The 21,111-nt window shown below is 31.7% G+C and overlaps 1 protein-coding gene and 1 long non-coding RNA gene across 2 annotated transcripts in view; one reads left to right on the top strand and one right to left on the bottom strand.

The window, feature by feature from the left end:
- Positions 1–21,111, bottom strand: part of LOC129238919 (innexin shaking-B) — a 234,272-nt gene that overhangs the window by 113,581 nt on the left and 99,580 nt on the right. The window lies entirely within an intron of this gene.
- LOC129238920 (uncharacterized) overlaps positions 5,337–21,111 on the top strand; it is a 56,713-nt gene continuing 40,938 nt past the window's right edge. Inside the window, exon 1 of the long non-coding RNA XR_008581813.1 lies at positions 5,337–5,608. This is a non-coding gene — a long non-coding RNA (uncharacterized LOC129238920). The remainder of the gene's footprint in view (positions 5,609–21,111) is intronic.

The raw sequence follows: 21,111 nt of genomic DNA, 5'->3' as shown, positions 1-21,111 counted from the left end.
ATAGAACGAGGAGCTCGGCCAAACACCCAAAACGGGTGTACGCGCCAATTATATATATATATATATATATATACCATATATATATACCATATATATATATATATATATATGGGGCATTCTTCGCCAACCGGACACCCCCATCTGCCCAGAACAGTTTTTATAAAAAAAATTTTTTCCCTTTGCCGAAATAAAAGCTTATGTCATGTACTTTAATTTGTCATGTGGCACTTTTTAAATATTCAAGATGGACGACGAATATTGACAAATATGTTGGAAAACATCAAAAAAAATTAAGTAGTTTGTTAAGAAAAGTAGAGAGAGAGATTCTGGTGCAACGTTCGACTGTTTCATTAACAGCACTAGTTCTTGATGTATTTCACATGTCAAACGGAACAGAAATAATTTGAACAAATTATAGAAAAGTCTAAACGAATAAACTATTAAAAATAAATCTGTCAAACAGTTCTTTTTAGAACTATTATCGCTAAACTTCGTAAAACATTGTTTAACAGTTTTATTGACAGCACAAGTTCTGTATATGTCTTAATCGTTAAACTGTCTGGAGATTATTATAAAAAATTCTGAAAGAATAAATTAATATCTAATACCTGTCAAACAGTTCTTTTCAGAACTATTATCGCCTAAAAAATGTCGGGAAAATCGAGAAGAGATCGATGCATTAATCCCTTTAGAAAAGTAGGTCCATCTTGACATAAGCTTTTATTTCGGCAAAGGGAAAAAATTTTTTTATAAAAACTGTTCTGGGCAGATGGGGGTGTCCGGTTGGCGAAGAATGCCCCATATATATATATATATATATAGCCTCATTTCAAAAAGTGCTGAAATGTCATTGCAAGTTCAATGTTCAAACTTACTCAGCCCAGACAATATCATTTCTATCGCTTGGGGTTTTCAGTAGAGACAAAATAGTACCGTAGACTAGAAATAAACAAAAGAACATCCTTCAACAAATATTTCCATTTTCTATTAGATTTTGGAAAATATTTTCTTATTGCCTATAAATGGTACTTATTTTATTTTTGATAACCTGTTGGCGTTGGTTGTTGGCAATGCATAACTTGAAACCTCCACTCTTAACTGCTTTACAATCCGTTTTTTTCTACAATTGTATCTGTTGATTTGTGATTTAGTTTGCTTCTATCATTTTGAGTTAAGGGGTAACACCACTGTACACGCGTAAAATAAACACGATTTTTAAAGAATTTTTTTGTATAGAAGGAAAGGGGAAACAATCACTCTGATTTGGAAAGTTATTACTTATATACTAAAATACAAAACTACAAAGTTTGATCGAAAAATTTTACAAAATGGCGGCATTGGAGACATTTTTGTAATGTGGTTTGTCTTGAAGGAGCTCCGCGGCACGCAGCACAGAGGGTCCAAATTTTAATCTGGAACAAAGAAACATTTTTTTTCTTAATTTAGATAAGAATAGCTAGAGAAACACGTAGGGGATTTAAAAAATATTTATTTTTGTGGAATTAGCAAGCATTTGAAGGAAAAAACTCTATTTTGGACTAAAAAAACGGCACTTAAATAATTATAACAATCGTTTAAATTAATCTATCGAAAATCCCCTACGCTCTTCTCTTAAGAAGGTTATTATACAGACGTAGTGAAAAACCTGATTAAAAATATTTAAAATTGTTTGAGTTATGCTGCGTGCCAATTTCAGAAAACGTGTTTTGAGAAAAACGCGTTTAAAGTTTGGAAATTTGGAGAAGTCGGTAGGTAGCAGTCACTAACGCTTGGTTAAAAGCTTAAAATATTTATGAAATAGACTTCGGTAACGTATAAAACTTTTTGTTCTGTATTTTAAAAGGTTCAAAGAATTTTTTAAGCTTATAAAAAAAAAATCAATTTTTTGAAATTTCTACAGTGGTGTTACCCCGTAATATTTTTTTTTTTTGAAAAAAATTATCACCCTAATAAACGCTCGGACTACAACTAACACACGCAAGTACCGGAATTTTCGATCATTTTCCATCTATTCGCTACTTATATATTTCGCGGTTTTTTTGGTGTTGTTACCGTTATTTGAATACTGTGATATTATATCATGTCATACGACATGGCGCTCAGAGCAAATCTATTTCAATTTTCATGCTTTCTTAATGTATTTTTCTTCTTGTTTTTCTTGTTTTTTCAGGAAACCAAAGCGAAAGTAGGTTAATTTTATGTCAACGCGCATAGTTAGCATACTTTTGTGCGTATGCATGTATGCTCTACGTGCATGTATTTGAAAACGCTTCCAAAGCTTAAAAGTTTTGCGTTGAAAGTGTATGTTAGAGTTGTGGTCACCCCTCTGATGGTGCTAATATTTGTGAAGACATTGAAAATCAGTGAAGAAAACGGGCACAAGTATTGAAATATATATTTATACTTGTATATATAGGTCATCAGGGGTAGCTCTCATCTTTTGTGCTACATTCATTTAAGTAGCTAGGAACTCGAATGAGTAAATCTGCCTACTAGGTCAACTGGAGCAGGCTGTTTGGGGTTGCACACTTATGGATGATAAACATATAAGTAGCATAACCCTTTTGTATTGATGTTCATATGTCTGTTTGTAGTGTGCATGAGTGCACAGTTTCGAGTCTGAATTGGCGTGGTTTCTATTGAAATAGAATATGGAGTGGAAGTTTTTAAATATAGAGCAACTACGTTGGGAGTTCAATGTTTTTGAGCTTTGAGCTAGTATTTCATTGCAGTTGGCGTAGATTTTCTTAGTTGCAGTATATTTATTAGTGCATTTTTAGTATTTCTATGGAATATTTTCTTGCATGCCAAGAAGAAACCAATGCCTTACTAAAGTTATTTGCCGGATATTAATTCATAAGATATCAAGAAACACTAAAAAATGCGATTTTATTCAGACTCTCTAAACAAGGAGGCAAAACGATCCTTTCGCAAAAGGGCTAATATTCTACAAAATTATTTCTATATGACCTTTTGTTTATTCTAAAAACACTTATGCAAAATATTACAAATTTCAAATGATCACAGCAAAGAAATTTGATCATAGCCAAAAGTCAAGATCTAAACGATTTTGGGGTTTCACTTTATGGGTATACATATGTCATTCATGATGCACTGGAATTATTGCCCCTCCAAAAATGCTATTTTTAATTATTGTTCCTACTTTTTATGTAAATAAATCGAAATAAATATATTAAAAATGTAAATAAATAAAAACAATAATTAATTATTTATTTATGTGTTTGAAAAAGGTATAGAATCAAATATTTATTATTGTTCATAAATACAAAATTCATGACATTGGATTCTAGGCCTTTAACCAAATTAAGAATTGAAGAATTATTATCACAAAAAGGCTTTTATTTCAGAAAGCTAATAAAAAAGTAAAAAAATAAAAATAAAAAATTGTTTCATTAAAAAAAAGATTAAATTAAAAATAAATAAACAATTAAAAAAAAAATAATATATTAGTTTAACAGTTTTGGTCCATTTTTAACTGAAAAGAATTTTACACTTCTAAATGAGAAATTGCAATATTACAGTTTGAAATTTTGTTACTGGCAAAGGATATATATGTGACTCCGGTTTCGTAACAGTGTCACTTAAATAGAAATAACTATTTATAACAAGCAAATAATATAAGCTTATGTCACTTAACATTTTCAAAATAGATTCTCTGCCTTCCAAAGGCATTCTAAAGTAGGCTGTAATGAGTTTGTTCAAGGTTCCTACATTTTTGCCCACTATGTTAACCCAAAGAAAGGAAGGAAATAAAAGAGAATATTATTCGAGAGATATTTTTCTTACTATTTTATGGGTCAGTTCTTACGTAATTTGTTAGCTTATGTATTTTAGACGAGTTTGATCTTAACACTCCCTCCCGCAGAAAAAATTCATTTAACGGAAATATTTACAAAATATATATCAGTAGGGATGTGGTATATAAATAAAACTCAATAGAACAGAAAAGAGTTAAATAAATATCTTACAAGTGTTGTAAATAAGTAAGAAAACCATATGCAGCGAGAATAAGTTAAGGGCGAAAGAGAAAGTGTCAAAGACAAAGAGCGAGTAAGAGTAAAGACAGGTTAGGCAGAGTGTAGATCGATTAGAATGAGTGGAGTTAAAGCGGTAGTGGAAGCTGAGTAGTTCATTTACCGAGCAAGGATTCAGAAGCAGCAAGGGGAGTTTAGTTGGATATTAAGTACTTTAATTTACTTTAAATTTCAGCTCTTAAATTAATTATAAAATTTTAAATTATTATTATATATTTGAACGAGTCTAATGTTATAGGCGATTATTTTTGTTTATAAAATAGTTATTTAAATAGCTTTTAGAAGAATTCGCAAATTGTGGAAAATAAAACTTTGTTAAAACTTAAATACCAAAAATGATAAAACTACAATATCAATCATTTTTTGTTTTGATTTAGCAGAAAAGCAATTAATTTAATTTATGTATACATTTTAGTTTATTTAATAAATAATATGCTTCAAAGGTATGTAGGTCCAAATTCAAGACTTCAAATACAAACAATTTATACTAATCACAAACTGTACAGTAAATAAATAAATATTTGGCTTGATTAATTGATAATTAGCACACAACGACGCATTTACAACAATTCAATTAAATTCACATTTCAATTACAATTCAATAATGGTAATTAATTACAAAAATTTGCATTGGTATTTTAACTCAATTAAAAAAAAAACTGAAAAGGATGCATTAAGAAGCGTCATTGCAATAGTTTTATTTAGTTTGGTTAATTATTTGTGTTTTATGTCAAGAAAAGTGTGTAAATGCATTGGATATGTGTATGCGTTTTGTTTTTATCTATACTTATATTTGTGTATTTGAAGGTGCTTTTGCATAGGTAAATGTGTATTCGCGTATTTACGTGTATTTGAGTTTGAAAGGTGTACTTGAAGGTGTTTGTGTATGTGTATGTATGCGCGTTGGTTTCTGATTTAAAATTTCTATATATTATTGTACTTATATGTATGCAGGATTTATTTGAAGCAGAGTTATTTTGTATAAGCAGGCCGAAAAGTATTGCCATTTTTTAAATTCAATTGAAACAGAACGTTTTTTGTTAAGCCTTTATTTTAATTAAAACATTTTATATTTAAGTATGCCTTATTTTTTTTTTTTATTTAATTAAAAAAAAACTTTTCCAATTTTTAAATAAAAAAAAAAATAAATAAAACCTTGTATGAATGCTATGTATGTAGCTTTTTGCCAAGTAGTATTCATTTTTTCAGTGTCGTGTCTGCCACAAATAAATTCATTTTTGGAGCATATTCCTTGAGTTTTAACTCCGAACCTCAAACGAAGTAAAATTATTTTCTCACATAGAAAATTTTCAGAGAAAATCATTCCACCCCACATGTATACATTTTATCAAAAGTTTTTTAATATTCGTCAAATTTCTTTCCTGACTTTGTGCTGTTTCTTCATGTGGGCACCTAGCTGTCTTAGCATTTCATTTTAAAAATAGCGTCAAGCAAATTGGATTCGCGAACATAAACAATGCAGCAAAGTGAAATTTGAGCTGTCAAACTACGACATGATAGCTGATGTTATGCCAATGATGGCAAGAAATTCGGTAAGACAAATATGTTTTAACAGTGAAATTCGCGGTCTCCACCTGACATGTATGTTTTAACAGAACGCTTTTAACATAACCTAGGAAGGTGTAGGTGTTGTGTAAACTGGGAGTAAACTTAATCAGTATAATAATTCTAATTCAATGAGTCATGTTTTGTGATGTTCGATCTCAGATTGTTTTCTCCGGCTTTTGGAATTTTCTGTTGATAAATGCTGAGTACTTTTGAGTTAAATATTAATTTACTGGTTTAAATTATTTATAGTAAGAATCTGAATTCATAGTTTGGCCAGTTTGAAGCACTTTAATCTAAACATCTCCGCATTTATTTACTACTTCATACACACGAAAGCATTTATTTTGATGGATAGATCTCAGCGCTGCTCAGTTGTATATACTTCGTAGTGATTCAGGCAGAGATAATTTTATTACATTTTATCAATGCGACATTGAAAATTGTTTCGCTAAATGGCAAAAGGTTGCTGTCAATCAGTATAATTTTAGTTATTGAACAAAAATATAAAAATTTTTCAAAAATTTATATATTTCCGGCCACGCTTATACTAATATGTCTTTTTTTTAGTATTTGACTAACTCTTTTCATTTATCGAAATTGCCAAGAAATTTAAGTTTAAAAACTTCCTTTGCATATTTTCCGTGGCATAGCATAACATAGTGTATATCCTTTTCTACTACATCACTGTAATCAATTGTTTCTCCTATATACATACACAAAGTATTTAAGTGTGTGTAAAAACGTGTTTTATATATTACCATTTTTTATGTCGTACAATTTGCTTACCTCGTAGAAATCGCTGCATTATTTTTGGAATATATGTACTTCTAAAACAACAGATATCAAAAAATGTGTTTTTTTCAATTTAATTTATGTACGTGGAATATATACTTATACATAAATGTGCATGTGAAGTGGGATACGGTAAATATTTGCTATCTTAAAAGCTGTGCTTTTGAGCGAAACTAGGTTTTTAGTAGCAAACTTTTATAGGCAAGTAAGCAGTGGACACAAAATATGGCATGTAAATATTTTTTGCATAAGTCCGTATGCATTTCAAAACAAATAAATAAATAAAAGTATTAGCATATTTGTATGTAACTATGTAAATTACGTGCCAAGTCACACCAAAAAATGCATATGCACACATGTGTGTGCTAAGTTATTGGCGCAGCTGTGTGGCTAAAGTGACACTAGCCGCTCCTTTGAAATGGCAACACTGCCGGCTAATGTATGTACTTGTTACAAAAACAAAAAGTTCGTAAAGAGTTCCAACTTCGAGTGTTCTGCATGTTTCTTTGCGTGCTCGCATACGTATGTATGTTTGCAGATATGCAAATAAAGCAGTGTACAGGGTGTCTCAGGATTTTTGTATTGCGAATATTTAGTGATTAATTAAAAGAAAATTATGTTTGCGTGGTATTTTTTTAGTATTTTTGTTTAAACTTGTTTGCTTGTTTCGAAACATATGTACATATGTATGTGTGTATGTATTTTGCAGAAGTATTTAATTGTTAATAATTAGTGGGTATATGTTTAGGCCGTTTACGGTTTTTCTTTTCTGTTTATTGTAACACGTTCAAAAATTTCACTTGCATTCACTTGCTACAAATTGCACAAAAATATGAGTAAATTTGTATTTAGTATGTAAGTTACTAGATTTTGAGCACATATTATGTGTATATACATATACATATATGTATATAAATAGATTGTACAAATTTTATGAAAGTTTACTTGTTCGTATTGCACTCAATTAATAAAACAAACTAAGTATTCACGTTAGCAGGCATATCATATATTCGCATATGTATATACATATATGTATGTATATATATGTATATGTTTAATTATATATTTAAATATACTCATTGCTGTATACCGTTTGCTTATTTACTCAAATTGCGCACACACACACATCAATCGAGCACACAAAGTAAAGAAGTAGTAATTGAAATTAGGAAACAAGGCAAAAATTTCTTACTTCTTTGGGAGCGAACTGAAAATCGGGTACTGGCATATATGTATATATATATATATATATTTATGTATTGACGGACGTACAATCAGTAAAGAAAGAGTATTATTGTAGGTATACATATTGAGTATTTAGTATTAAGTATTTAGTAGTAGTGGTATTTTATTTTAAGTATAGGTAGTAAGTAGTGAAAGTAGCTGTATTTTTTTTTTGTTATTGCTATATTGTATATTGCTTGTTTGATTATTAGATTTATTTATATATGTAAGTAAGTAAGTATATAAGTATATGTTAGTTTTGTTTGTTTAAGCAGATTCAAACGCAGTTATAGTTGCATATGTGTAAAATTATCGAAATTTCAAATCAAAAATTCTAAATAAATTCGAAAAATAGAAAAGTTTGTATAACTTTTATTATTTTTGTTTTCTTTTCTTTTGTTTTTCGATTGTTTATCGTTTTGCTCGCTTTTTCTTTATACTATTTTATCTGAAAAAAAAAAACTCAATTAGTAACAAAAGAGCAACAAAAATACGTTTATAAGTATTATCGCATTACAAAAAAAAAATGGTAAAAATCCTTTACAAATTGCTCGATTGCCAACATATATGCTGTCCGTTTTGTGACTGCTGTTACAAATAATTTGGATCGGTTTATTAAATAGGTTTATATAGTATTTAAAATCGTCAACAAACGGCGACTGATGGTCGCAGCATTCATTGTAAAAGGTATATTATTTGGTTGCTTGCTGATTGCAACAACTTTATGCGTTTCAAAAACTCAATACAAAAATGTATACAAAATATATATAGATATTTTTTTTTGTTTTTTTTTTGGCTCTGTATTTTGATTGTTTAAAATAATTAAACGGGGTAGGGTACGGTTAGGTAATATATATATATGCATATATATGAATTGTAGTAAATATGATAATTAAAATTACGAAATTTTTTGTATGTATATTCAAAATCAATTGAATTTCGGTTACTTGCATTGCTGTTGTAATGGAAATACGTATATTGGTAATGGTTTTGATTTTTTTACTTTAATTGCACATTTATTAACAACATCAACAACGACAACTACTTTGTATTATATTTTTTGATTTTTTTTTTTTTTTTTTGGTTTTCGATATAATTAGACATTTTCAATTAGTTTTGCTTATAAACAATTATTGAACATACACGAAGATACCATACAGTACAGTAATATACGTACCTTTCTTTTATTCGTTTCTAATAAGTGAAATATTATGTGTTATGTGTGGGTGATCACACATTAGTAGGTATGTATGTATGTAGAGTTCGGAATCCCAAATTTACTGCTAATGATTTGTTATAATATAAACTATAAAGCTCTGAATATTCAGGATAACGTTGATAGAGAATTGGCATAACCCTCAAGTGGCTTATATCAATTCCTCTATTACTAATTTTAGTAAATTTAATTAAACTAGATTTGGTAAGATCGGCCTGCATAACTTGGTTTTTTTGTGAGATTTTCTATATTTACAACAACAATTTTTAACTATTATCTTGATCTAACATGTCAGGGACCAAAAAATGTGAAGCTTAAAAGTATCGAAAAAGATGAAATGATGAAGGCCTGTAGTTTTATAAAAAAAATAAATGATTCTCTCTGTATTTCAGTTGCTCGAAAGACATTGAATCATGTATAAATAAAGTATAGCACAATATTTGTCCATGCTCCGAACTATATTTACTGTATGCTTCCATTTATAAAGGGTATTCAAAAGTGACACCTAGTGATGAAGTGATGTCAGCAATGCATAATTCCTAGACGATACCTTTTCCATCTTGCCTAGCCATCTTTGAAGTTTTGTCACGTGGATACATGTACAGTTTTATATGATAGAACAATGTGTTAAAATTATTGAATCTGCTAAACTGTACACGTTGATCTTTAAAATCAACATTTCACAAAATTCGTTCGAATGAGTCGAGAATTCCAAAGTTGTTGAAAAGTTTTCAAGAAGCTGGTTCTGTCGAGGATAGAAAAAGGACAGACAGGCCCAAGGTGAACTATCTGTTGAGAATATTTTCTGCTGAAGGGCAAAGTACGTTCTAAGCAATTAAAGAATGGGCTGCTTAGAGCATTTTACCTCTAGACGTGCTCGTGATGGACATTTAAAAGATGTAATTTTTCACATATAATTGTTAAGAGCCATTATATTCAATGAAAATAGTGAAACCTGAAAAAGTCTAAATTTTTACATATTTTATTTTAAAACAACGTCTAGGCGCGGCTTTTGAAAGACCCTTATGCTTCGCTTATTCCGCATTGGAACAGACAGAAGCGGAAGAACCTAATAATACAGGGTGGACCATATAGCGTTTGTTTTTTGAACCACCCGTTTTTTTAAAATGGTAACACAAATGACATGTCAAATGAGTTCATAATTTACTAATAGGTTTGACATTTACGAAATGGGACGCTACACGCTTGAACAAAATTGGGAAATATTGAAAACCTATTTCCAAAGTGGTGAGTCTTCCTCTTCTTTTCTGATTTTCATATCGGTGGCTACGTCAATAAGCAAAATTGTCGGATTTGGGGCTCAGAAAATATACACGTTACTGTAGAGAAGCAAATGCATCCACAACGAGTCACTGTTTGGTGCGGTTTTTGGTCTGGCGGCATCATCGGGCCATTTTTTTCGAAAATGAGCGAGGAGCCGCGGTTACAGTAAATGACGAGCGTTACCGTGCCATTCTCAACGAGTTGTTTCCAAAAATTGAAGAGGATGACATGGACGACATTTGGTTTCAACAGGGCGGTGCAACTTGTCACACTGCCAAAGTTACACTCGAACTTTTGCCTACCGTTTTTGAAAACCGAATAATCAGCCGAAATTCTGATATCAATTGGCCGCCTCGGAGGTGTGATTTAAGCCCGTTGGACTATTTTTTGTGGGTAGCCGTTAAGGATAAATGCTATGCGAACCATCCAGAGACAATTGATGGTTTAAAACACGAAATCGAAGTTGCCATTTATGAAATTGGAACCCAAACAATCGAAAATGTGCTTAAAAATTGGGTTGATCGAATGGCCTACTGTAAAGTCAGTCGTGGCAGTCATTTGAACGATATTATTTTTCATTCATGACAATGTTCAATCTTGAAAAAATAAAAAAAAAGTGAAAAAATATTGATTAGATTTTTTTTTAGCTGATTCAAAAAGCAAATTTTACATGGCCCACCCTATATTTCTATTAATAATAGAGTTGCAGCCAATTTGATAGCATCAGACATAAAAAAGAGAGAGCGCTTTAAGGGGGGAGCCTGCTTTAGAGGCTTCAAAAAATCGATTTTTTTTGTGTGCATAAATGTCTTCCCAAACTATCCAAGAATGTCTCCTCAAAATTTCAGAAGCAAATTCAAAATATTTTCGGAGTTACAAAAGAAATTGTGAGCAAGCGGCGAGCAGGTATACGAGCGGCCGGATCGCTCGAAGTGCGATTTCTCGGTTTTTTATTTTTACGATTTTTCCCAATTGGCGGGAAAGAGAGGGAAAAAGTTATACGTCTTATTGAAACGAGATAACACTGATTGTATTCGAAATTAAATTCTCTTTTAATTGAACCTAAAAAACCTTAATAAAATTATGATTAACCCACTTTTTAAACAATCTAAAGTGTTTGTATTTGTTTTTCAAAAAAAAAAATAATTTTTTTTTAATTAGCGAAAAATTGTTGAATTTCTCACTTTTGGTTTAATTTTCTTGGTTTAACTAGAAGCTATATTATACTATAACAAAAATTGTTTCGGGTTTTTGGTTTCAGATGAAAATTGCGTCCTGCATCTTTCCCGCCGCACGACACTTGCACACTCGAGGCGCCTTCGCAAAATGCTTGTACCAGGCATAATATGACATATATTTTAATGAGAAAATTTGAGAAGAAATATATAACAATAAATCCTGAAAGTTTCATTTCAATCGAATATATCTTTACTTCCCCAAAAAATCCACGAAAAAAGCCTCTAAAGCAGGCTACCCCCTTAAATAGAGAAAAAACTATAAACAAATTTTTGAGTAGATATCGAAAGCATTTGCTTGCAAAAAAAAACAAAAAAAAAAAAACTGTTCAATGCTCCAGACGTAGTGTTTAGACTTTATACAGTAATGAAGATAGTTCCATTCTAAATTTTGGAAACACTATCGGATTTCATGCCATTTTTTAAATTTTGAATTTAAGGGAAGTACAAAATAAGCCAGAGATTTTCTGAAAAGCTATAATCTGCACTTTGTGTAATTGTTATACTAAAAAGTTAACAACTCATTGTGGACAAGAAACATCAAATGAGAGAGAGAACATTTGTTTTCTATATAATAGCGGTTACTCCTCGACAGGCATTGTTAAACCTCCGAGTATATTTCTGCCATGAAAACCTTTTAGGAACCCAAAATTTAGAATTTCGTCAAAAAATATAATGAGACAATTACAGTCTTTTAGCAAGAACCTTCGCTTTTATATTTACTGCGCTATTATTGAATGTAAATTTTTTATACTGCGTATTTTAATTTATAAGCAGTAGAAATGGATACCAATGCTAAAGTCCTAAACATTTTTGATTTAGTGTCTTCTATCGATGTAGTTTCGAAGGTAGTTAGTTCATTGAGTAATATTTTCATATATCGGGTGTTTTTTAAGCTGCATGAGAACTATCGCTATCGATAACTATGGTTTGACAGCTGAAAATGGCAAATATTCCTGTTCAGTAAAGTTTGGCAAGTCCACGTGAAACATTTCACGGCAGATCAACAGAACATCAAATTGTGGAAAATTACTTTGAAAAAAAAAAATCTTTGCGCGAAGTTTATAAGTACCGGCATGCCGCCAGTTCTTATTTCTTTCGAAATAAGGAAGGAGCGATATCGAACCATGCTGATTGAAATTTTATTTCCAAAAATTCATCAGCTAAACCTCGGCGATATTTGGTTTCAACAAGACCGCGCAACTTGCCTTACAGCGCTTAACAATTGATTTATAGCAATATTCAAATCACCAATGACGTCATACGCCCAAATTTATTGAAAAAAGTAGTCGAAAATTGGACTGATCAAATAGACCATTAACTCGTAGCCGCGGTATTCGTACTTGTATTCAAAATATAAATGCCATGAAATTACCTGCTAGTTTGTAATGCCAACAATTAATTCCAACAATATTTTCTGTATTATCATTTTAAGTTTTCAAACTCTTAAAAAACATCCGATATATTATGAGCACAACTAAGTTCTCGCTGTTTTCTTGATGAAAATACAACTTTATTCTGAAAAAATGGTTAGTGTGAATGGTAAAGTGAATCATTGAAAGTATTGCCCATCGTTGGGTACTACTTTTTTCGAACTTTCTGGTAGATCTCGTATACCGTCGCGGTAAAACTGTTCATATTTTGAGGCAATCCAAGGATCAAGCCATTTTTTGATGTCTTCATATGAATGGAACTGCTGGTCAGCTAGTCACCATGTGCCATCGATCGGAACAGGTGATAATCGGACGGGGCAATATCTGGAGAATATGGCGGGTGGGGAAGGGTTTCCCATTTCAGTGTTTTCAGGTAGGTTTTAAAGGGTTTGGCAACGTGAGGCCGAGCGTTGTCGTGCTGTAGAATCACTTGTTCATGCCTCCCCGCGTATTGCGGTCGCTTCTTGCGCAGTGCTCGGCTCAATCGCATCAATTGAAGTCGATACCGATCTCCAGTGATGGTTTCGCTTGGTTTTAATAATAATGGTTTCATATTAAATAACACCAACTTGGTCCCACAAAATACATAGCATAACCTTCGCAGCGTGAATATTCGGCCGAAGCGGCGACGTAGAAGCATGACCGAGCAGTCCCCATGACTTTCTTTGGATTGCTGTAATGAATACATTTTTCATCACCCGTCACGATGCGATGAATAAACCCCTTCCTTTTATACCGCTGGAGCAGTTGTTCACAGGCGAAAAAACGACGCTCAACATCCCTTGGTTTTAACTCATAAGGAACCCAAGTCCCCTGTTTCTGAATCATTCCCAAAGCATGCAATTCCTGTGAAATGTATTGGCGGGTAACACCTAATACTGAAGCAAGTTTTTCTTGCATTTGACACGGATCCTCATTGAGTAATGCCTTCAATTCAGCGTCTTCGAAGGTTTTTGGCTTTCCTTCACGCGGACGGTCGTCAACATTAAAATCACCGCCTTTGAAGGGACAGAACCAATCTCGATACGTTGTTTCACTTAAAGCAGCATCTCCATAAACTTGTTGTAGCTCTCGATGCGCTTCAGCCACCGTTTTTTCGAATGAAAGAGGAAAATCAACACTTCCCGCAAATGACGATTATTCGGCACAAAATCAGACTTTTTCACAAAACCAAAAGTATTTGATAGCAAAACAAAATCACTAATGCATCGAAGCAGTTTGCTTACCATATGTCTAAGCTTGGTTTATGACGTTTAGGTTATATTAGAATCGACTAGCATACACTGCTGGCGGTATCTATTGACAAACAGCGGGAACTTAATTGCGCACCTAATACATGTATTTATATTTCCGTAGTTCCGAGGTGCAGCATAGAGCTGTTTAATAATCTTTCCGTAAAGATTCAGACCATTCTAATCCGTATTAGAGAAATAACTCGGTGAAATATTAAAGAAGGCCAGTCATGAATATCGGCTATTATGGGAACTTTTCCTGTTTTTCTGTTAATTTAAACCTCGACTATTTCGTACTCATTGCACCGATATTTTTTATGAGGAGCTTTTTCATGGCAGAAATACACTCGGAGGTTTGCCATTGCCTGCCGAGGGGCGGCCGCTATTAGCAAAAACTTTTTCTACATTTTTGGTCTTTCTATCTGAATTCCGAATGGTAGTCGTGCACCAACCCATTCGGCTACGGCGGTCGCCCTATACGAATACGAGTTCTTAAATTAAGCAACCTAAAGTGGCATACTCAAAAACGTCAGGATGAAAATTTACGAAATGCGGTAGTACTTCTAAATTAGAGAGAAAGTTTTAGTAGAATACGCGTATGTGAGACTCCTTAGCTTTCGGGTCTTACTAACTTTATTTTTTCCAACTATAATTCTAAAGATCACTATTTGTACATCACCTTTTTGATCGTTCAGTTGCTTAGTAGATAACAATTTTTTATTTTACAATATATATACGAGTTCTGCTAAATCAAAGTTGCTTTTTAAACTTAAAATGTACTTGAAACATGCAGATATGTAGTTATAGTATTTATGTATAGAGAATATTGCAAATTAATTTACATATTTTACTTTCGTAGTCTACACAATACAGAAGTAATTATGTACGAGTATTTAGAATTTGTAACGGCTTATGATTTGGACAACGCAAAACACAAAAAAACAAAACAAAAAAAAAAAAAAAAATACGAGTAAACGAAAAACTGGAAATGAATTTTCGAAAGGAAATAACGGAAGATATACATGATATCAAAACAAATTCACATGATACTGCATTTACGTGCAATAAACTATTTAATTTCATTATTGTTATTAATATTATATGCTGTATAAATGTATTAGTAAATGTAGGTACTTTCAAAAGATACTGTATGTATTTACGACTTTAAATAAATGTATAGATACGAATAAATTGGTATTGGTAATGGTATTGGTATTGGTATTTATTAATTACGAATACAAATTTATAGACTAGAGACCACACACAACATTTAAACGCAGATGCAGTTATATACTTTTCAGGTGTGTGTATGCGTGTTTGTCGTGCAAAATGCGCGCGGTGTACATACATACGCTATGCAATTATTTACGTAGATACCTTTGCAATTACGAATACAACAAGTATTTAGCAAATACGAGTGCAAGTGTTTAAGTTTTAGTTTTTTGCTGTTTTTTCTTTTCTTTTTTTTGTTTTTTTTCTTTTTCAAATTGTCTATATCTCTGGATTGAGTTTAATGTTTTGGGTTCGTTAGTTAGGTTATGTACTTCGCTGGAAACAAAATTGTTCACATATCTATGTATATGCGCTGTTGTGACGCACAAATGTTGCACGTAAAAGAATCAATTCGATTCGATCCGATTTATCACGATAAGCTAAGCAAATTTCAATACACAGACATACATATACGCGGCAATAGAGCTATGATTGTAAACTTTTATTTAAGTTGATTTTTATTTCTGTTTTGTTTTTGTTTTAAATTTTAATACTTTTTTTGCAATTTGCAAATTAAGCTTTATAATTTTTGAATATATATTTCTTTTTGTTTTTGTTGCGTTTTTCCTTATATTCTTACAACACTTAAATAGTCATCGTTATTGATAGATGTAAATAAGCTTTTTGATTTGATTGTAACTATGTAAATTGTAAATCAAAAACAAGAAAGTGAAAATGTGGAAACAAGTTAAAAGCTTGTTATTCAAGAAGAACGTCTCAAGAGGGAGTCAAAGAGGTGGAAAATGTGGCAATTGGGTGGAGTTAGTAAGTAGTTTGATGTTGGGAATGTGCCTTACTGTTATTTGGAGCTTGTAGAAGTCGAATTTTGTGAGTTTCGCAAACCATTTTGTGAATACAACAACAAAAAATGGCACTCTTACATCTAAAAGTGTTTACAATAACAATCATTCCTGTTGGTTTTGGGAATACTACTAATATTTATGTATATATTTTGTATATGTTTTCATATTTGAAACAGAAGTCATATTTGTCTTCTGGTTGCTTAGATGTGTTTGAGCAAAATTTGTTGTATCAAATTTTTGTTTGACTTTCATTTTAAAATTAAAATTTGTACATACAAATATTCTCTTAGATATTAATTAAATACACAGAGGCATAGTTTGTTTGCATATTTGTTTTTGTATCTTTTAATTGCTTTACATTTGATACAACTGAGTGGAACAGTTTTCACTTAAACGTTGACAGCATATGTTTCAGCATCCGAGCAATGTATCCTAGAAATTTTACAATCTGAAAACTAATTAAATTTTTATTAAATTATTTGATTTGGTTTTTTTTTTCCTTTTCGCATTTTAACTGAAATATTAGATTGGAAAGTATGTGATTGAATTTGGCGAAGCGAACGACACACATTTTTCAATACTCATTTTAACGCATTTGTTTTTCTCGTCTCCTTTTTGATTTGTCACTTGTCATAAAATATCGATTTTTACTAGTTTGTATTTTTTTACTCTTTGCATGCTCTATATATATTTATATATATATATGTATATATATATATTAATGATTTATTATATTTTTACACTTTGGGACTCATGTTGCGCGGCAAGAGTACAACCGGTAAAATAAATTTTGTTACATATTTGCATCCCCACGGTATATGGTATGTGTTGTTGGTAATTTGAAAGATTTGAAATTGGTTTAATATATAGAAGTAGTTGCTACCAATAAAAAGTAATGCAGTTAGTGAGGAAATCATATACATATATATATACAATATTTCCATACTGTGTGCAGCTCAATAACATCTAAAATTGTCAAAATTGATAGTTTAGAATTCGCGCAGCGCTGAAGTTCAATAGAAAGTACAAAATTTTGAAAACAAAATGTTCACAAATATCATAAATGTATGGTTTTTAAATTAGTGGAAGTGATGAAGTCGTATTTAGAATCACTGAAATGGGAAGCGCTATATAATCTCCTGTACCCTTCAGACCTTGCCTCTTGCGACTATCATTTCTTTCGAATAAAGTAATATCTACTAAATTGTGTGCTTTATTTCAATTCCGTCTCAACTAAATGTTAAAATTATTTACAATTTGGCGCCAAAACAAAAAGTCATTAATTTTGTGTAAAGAAGGCGGAAAAATTTGTTTCACTACAAGGCTGAAATGGATAAATTTTTGCCATGAAAAATCTTTTCGTAAAACCATCTTCGGTTTGGAGACGGCGTGAGACTATAAGTCCTTCCATTTGTAGGTGAACACCTTAACATAATATGGAACTTGGAACTTTAATTGGCAATAAATAGTAAGTGGTTGAATGGACTAGTAACTCGATATATTATAGGAATCTCTGGGTGAGTTTCCTCCTGATATACGCACTTCCAATCTAACCTAACCTAAGAAAGTAGTAGATAGCTGAAAATAAGAGTAAATACTTATCAGTCCTTTGGGGTTATCTGAAGATATAATAAAATTTAATCTCTGCATCTTATAAAATAGACTGAATAGATATGTTTGTATGCACGACAATAACTACGCACAGAATACTTCTATTTGCATAGCGTTTCTTGTATTTTGAGTTAGTCACTGTTTTTAGGTTTTTCTCGACATAAATTGCATAAACTTATAAAAAAGGGTGTTTTTGAGCTGAAATGTGTTAAAAAATCAATAAATTAATGCAATGAATCAAAATCGACTCCATATATTCGGACACTATTTTATTGCTCTATAATACTGAAATCTGTACCAATGGCCTTTGGTTAATTAAATGTATTCTATATTTTCTTTTACAATCAGATTTTGAAAACAAAACAAACATTAAAAAAAATTGCTGTCTGTGTTCGGTAGGTGTTAAGCTCCAATATGTGGGAATATGCAGGTAAACTAAAATACCAAAGTACTTGTTTTATTAAATTGATTCAGTTTTTCACAAAATCGATTCTACAGTATTTTGGCTTTGAGCCACAAAATGACAGAAAATAACCTAGAACACTACCTGATTTTTATTTGTGCACTTTCTGCCTATAGATTAGAAAGTCTTCATCTGGCTAGAATAGTGCAGTGGCAAGAGAGCTACAGAATCGATTGCTCTCTTTTTCATATTTACAGCTTCTACAAAAGTCATTTGTTTGCACACCTGCTTTTTTTTCTTCATAGTTGATGCTATAATGACTTACGCGATTTTTATCGAGTTTAACAAAGTGCGTCAGTCATTTCATCTTTGTACACCTATTCGGTAGAAAAGCCAACCTCACACATGGACCTACACACTTATTATGTAGTCGATGTCTTTAGCAAAGTGCCGACGACAGTTGCCTCGCAATTTTATAAGTGTGTTCATCACGTCCATCATGTGTTTAACCTACCACTTCGTGAATTTCAGAGAATTCCTAGTTAATCAATTATGTACATATGTACTTATCGGAGTTGAGTAGCGCAAGTTTATGAACCATAATAATCCACTCTATGTCATAGTAGCTTGACGTTACATATGGCAAGTTGAGGATATCTTAATTGATGAAGGCAATATAGGGATCTTAAAACACAACCACTACACATTGTTCCATTAAGAAACATGAAACCAAGCTAATAATGGAGCCTACTACTTTTTGATGTAGTTAAAAACTAAAAATTGGGGGAACGATTTTACAGTGGTTATCCAGCATTTTGTGGATTCAAGACGAAACATTTACTTTCCAAGTGAGTGACAGAACTAGATTAAAAATTTTCGCGATGAAGCGAATTTCGATCAGCGAATAAGCTGCTGAATTTCAGCAAAATATATTTTAGAGTCTTTAGTTTTGACTTTGAGCAACTTCTTATACATGGGTAAGACTCCGTCAGAAAATATGAGATTTGCAAGTGGTCTTTCGATTTCTTTGAAACTTTGGGAAATATTAGTTCTAGGTAAGATACATTCCAGCCTAAAAGGATTTTGAAAAATTTTCAAAATTGAGCCATCTACGCCATGTTGAAAATCGGGACCGTGTTTTTTTCAAAAATCAATATTTCTTGAACCGTTGGATGGATTTCAATGCAATTTACAGACAATATAGAAACAAATAAGTAGTTTAAATTAGTATTATGTTAAAAAAAAAATTTCGAAATTTTGACCAAAAAAAGTCAAAAAAATTTTTTGAATCAATTTTTAGTTGATTTGGCCAGCTTTTTAGATTTTCTGTTATACACGTAACGATTCCTTATGATTTAACCTTTATTTTGAAAAAAAAAATTTTATGGTGTCTATAATAGTTCTCGAGATATTGCGATTTTAGCGGAAGCGCGCACGCACGGCTCGCATACGCACGCACGGTTCGCGCTGCGTTATGTGTTCCTATATGAAGTGACTGGAGCAGACTGTTGCAGGTCTGTGCGCGTTTTTCTACTCCCGCGAACTTCACGGTGCGCGCTTCCACTAAAATCGCAATATCTCGAGAACTATTATAGACACCATTAAATTTTTTTTTTCAAAATAAAGGTTAAGTCATAAGGAATCGTTACGTGTATAACAGAAAATTTAAAAAACTGGCCAAATCAACTAAAAATTGATTCAAAAAATTTTTTTGACTTTTTTTGGTCAAAATGTCGAAATTTTTTTTTAACATAATACTAATTTAAACTACTTATTTGTTTCTATATTGTCTGTAAATTGCATTGAAATCCATCCAACGGTTCAAGAAATATTGATTTTTGAAAAAAACACGGTCCCGATTTTCAACATGGCGTAGATGGCTCAATTTTGAAAATTTTTCAAAATCCTTTTAGGCTGGAATGTATCTTACCTAGAGCTAATATTTCCCAAAGTTTCAAAGAAATCGAAAGACCACTTGCAAATCTCATATTTTCTGACGGAGTCTTACCCACATATATTGCTAATTAAGTTTTGAAATATGGCACCGCCAATATGAATATGTAAAATCTGGTCTTACCATAGTAAATTTGACATATTTATTGCTAATCGTATTCAGAACCTTTAATACGTAATTAGTGTATTATTGGTTATAGGCTCTTGAAACATTCATCTAGGCCAGCGATGGAATTAAATTATAAGTAGACTTGCGACATGGAGTAACCTATCAAATGAGTGTTAATCATTTCGATGTGACTTTCGATGATGAAGCCCATCTCGAGTAATGGAAGTCATGGTGTTCACTGAAATAATTTCATTAATGAATCGTTTAAAATCGGTTGAGCCAGAAAAGTCGAGTATATGCAGTTATATGATAATCATGAGACTTAGCTATATTTTGGTATTAGTTTCACTCGCATGCATTCAATGATACTTGAACATTTGGCCATGAATGAGACTTGCTCACGCGTAAGTTGACAACTGCTTAAAAAGGGCTCTTGTGGCGATGCTTAAAAAATATCAGTTGAGTCACTTTCGATTATATGGTAATATACTCTTTTTTGACTTGTCTATCACAAAACTTAAGTAGCAAACCTCGTATTATATTGAACTTAATATCCAATAACTTAGCTCATGTTATAATGCAAAACTAATATATAATAAAAAAATATTTTTTTTTCTGACAAAATATTTGATCATACTTCATGAACTTCAGCGCCGCATAGTGAGCTAATATATATCGTATATTGTATATCGTATGTTACTCGCGTGAGAGTAATTTTGGAGGGATTAGTGGTGAGAAGCATCATAGTCAATAAAAAGATAGGTGGCGTTGACTCGCAGTGAACTTATTTTACTATATAAAATATAGATAATTTTGTTGGGATTTCTTTTGGAAGTGCGTCCAATTGCTTGAGTAATTGTGTTGGGTACAGCTTAAGGAACCAATGGGTGCGAGCGCGTTGGATTAATCTTAAGTTTAGA

The sequence above is a fragment of the Anastrepha obliqua genome, chromosome 2 (assembly GCF_027943255.1).
Source record: "Anastrepha obliqua isolate idAnaObli1 chromosome 2, idAnaObli1_1.0, whole genome shotgun sequence".
Taxonomy (NCBI): Eukaryota; Metazoa; Arthropoda; class Insecta; order Diptera; family Tephritidae; genus Anastrepha; species Anastrepha obliqua.
Note: the sequence above shows the minus strand (reverse complement) of the source record. Positions and strands in the feature narration are given on the sequence as shown.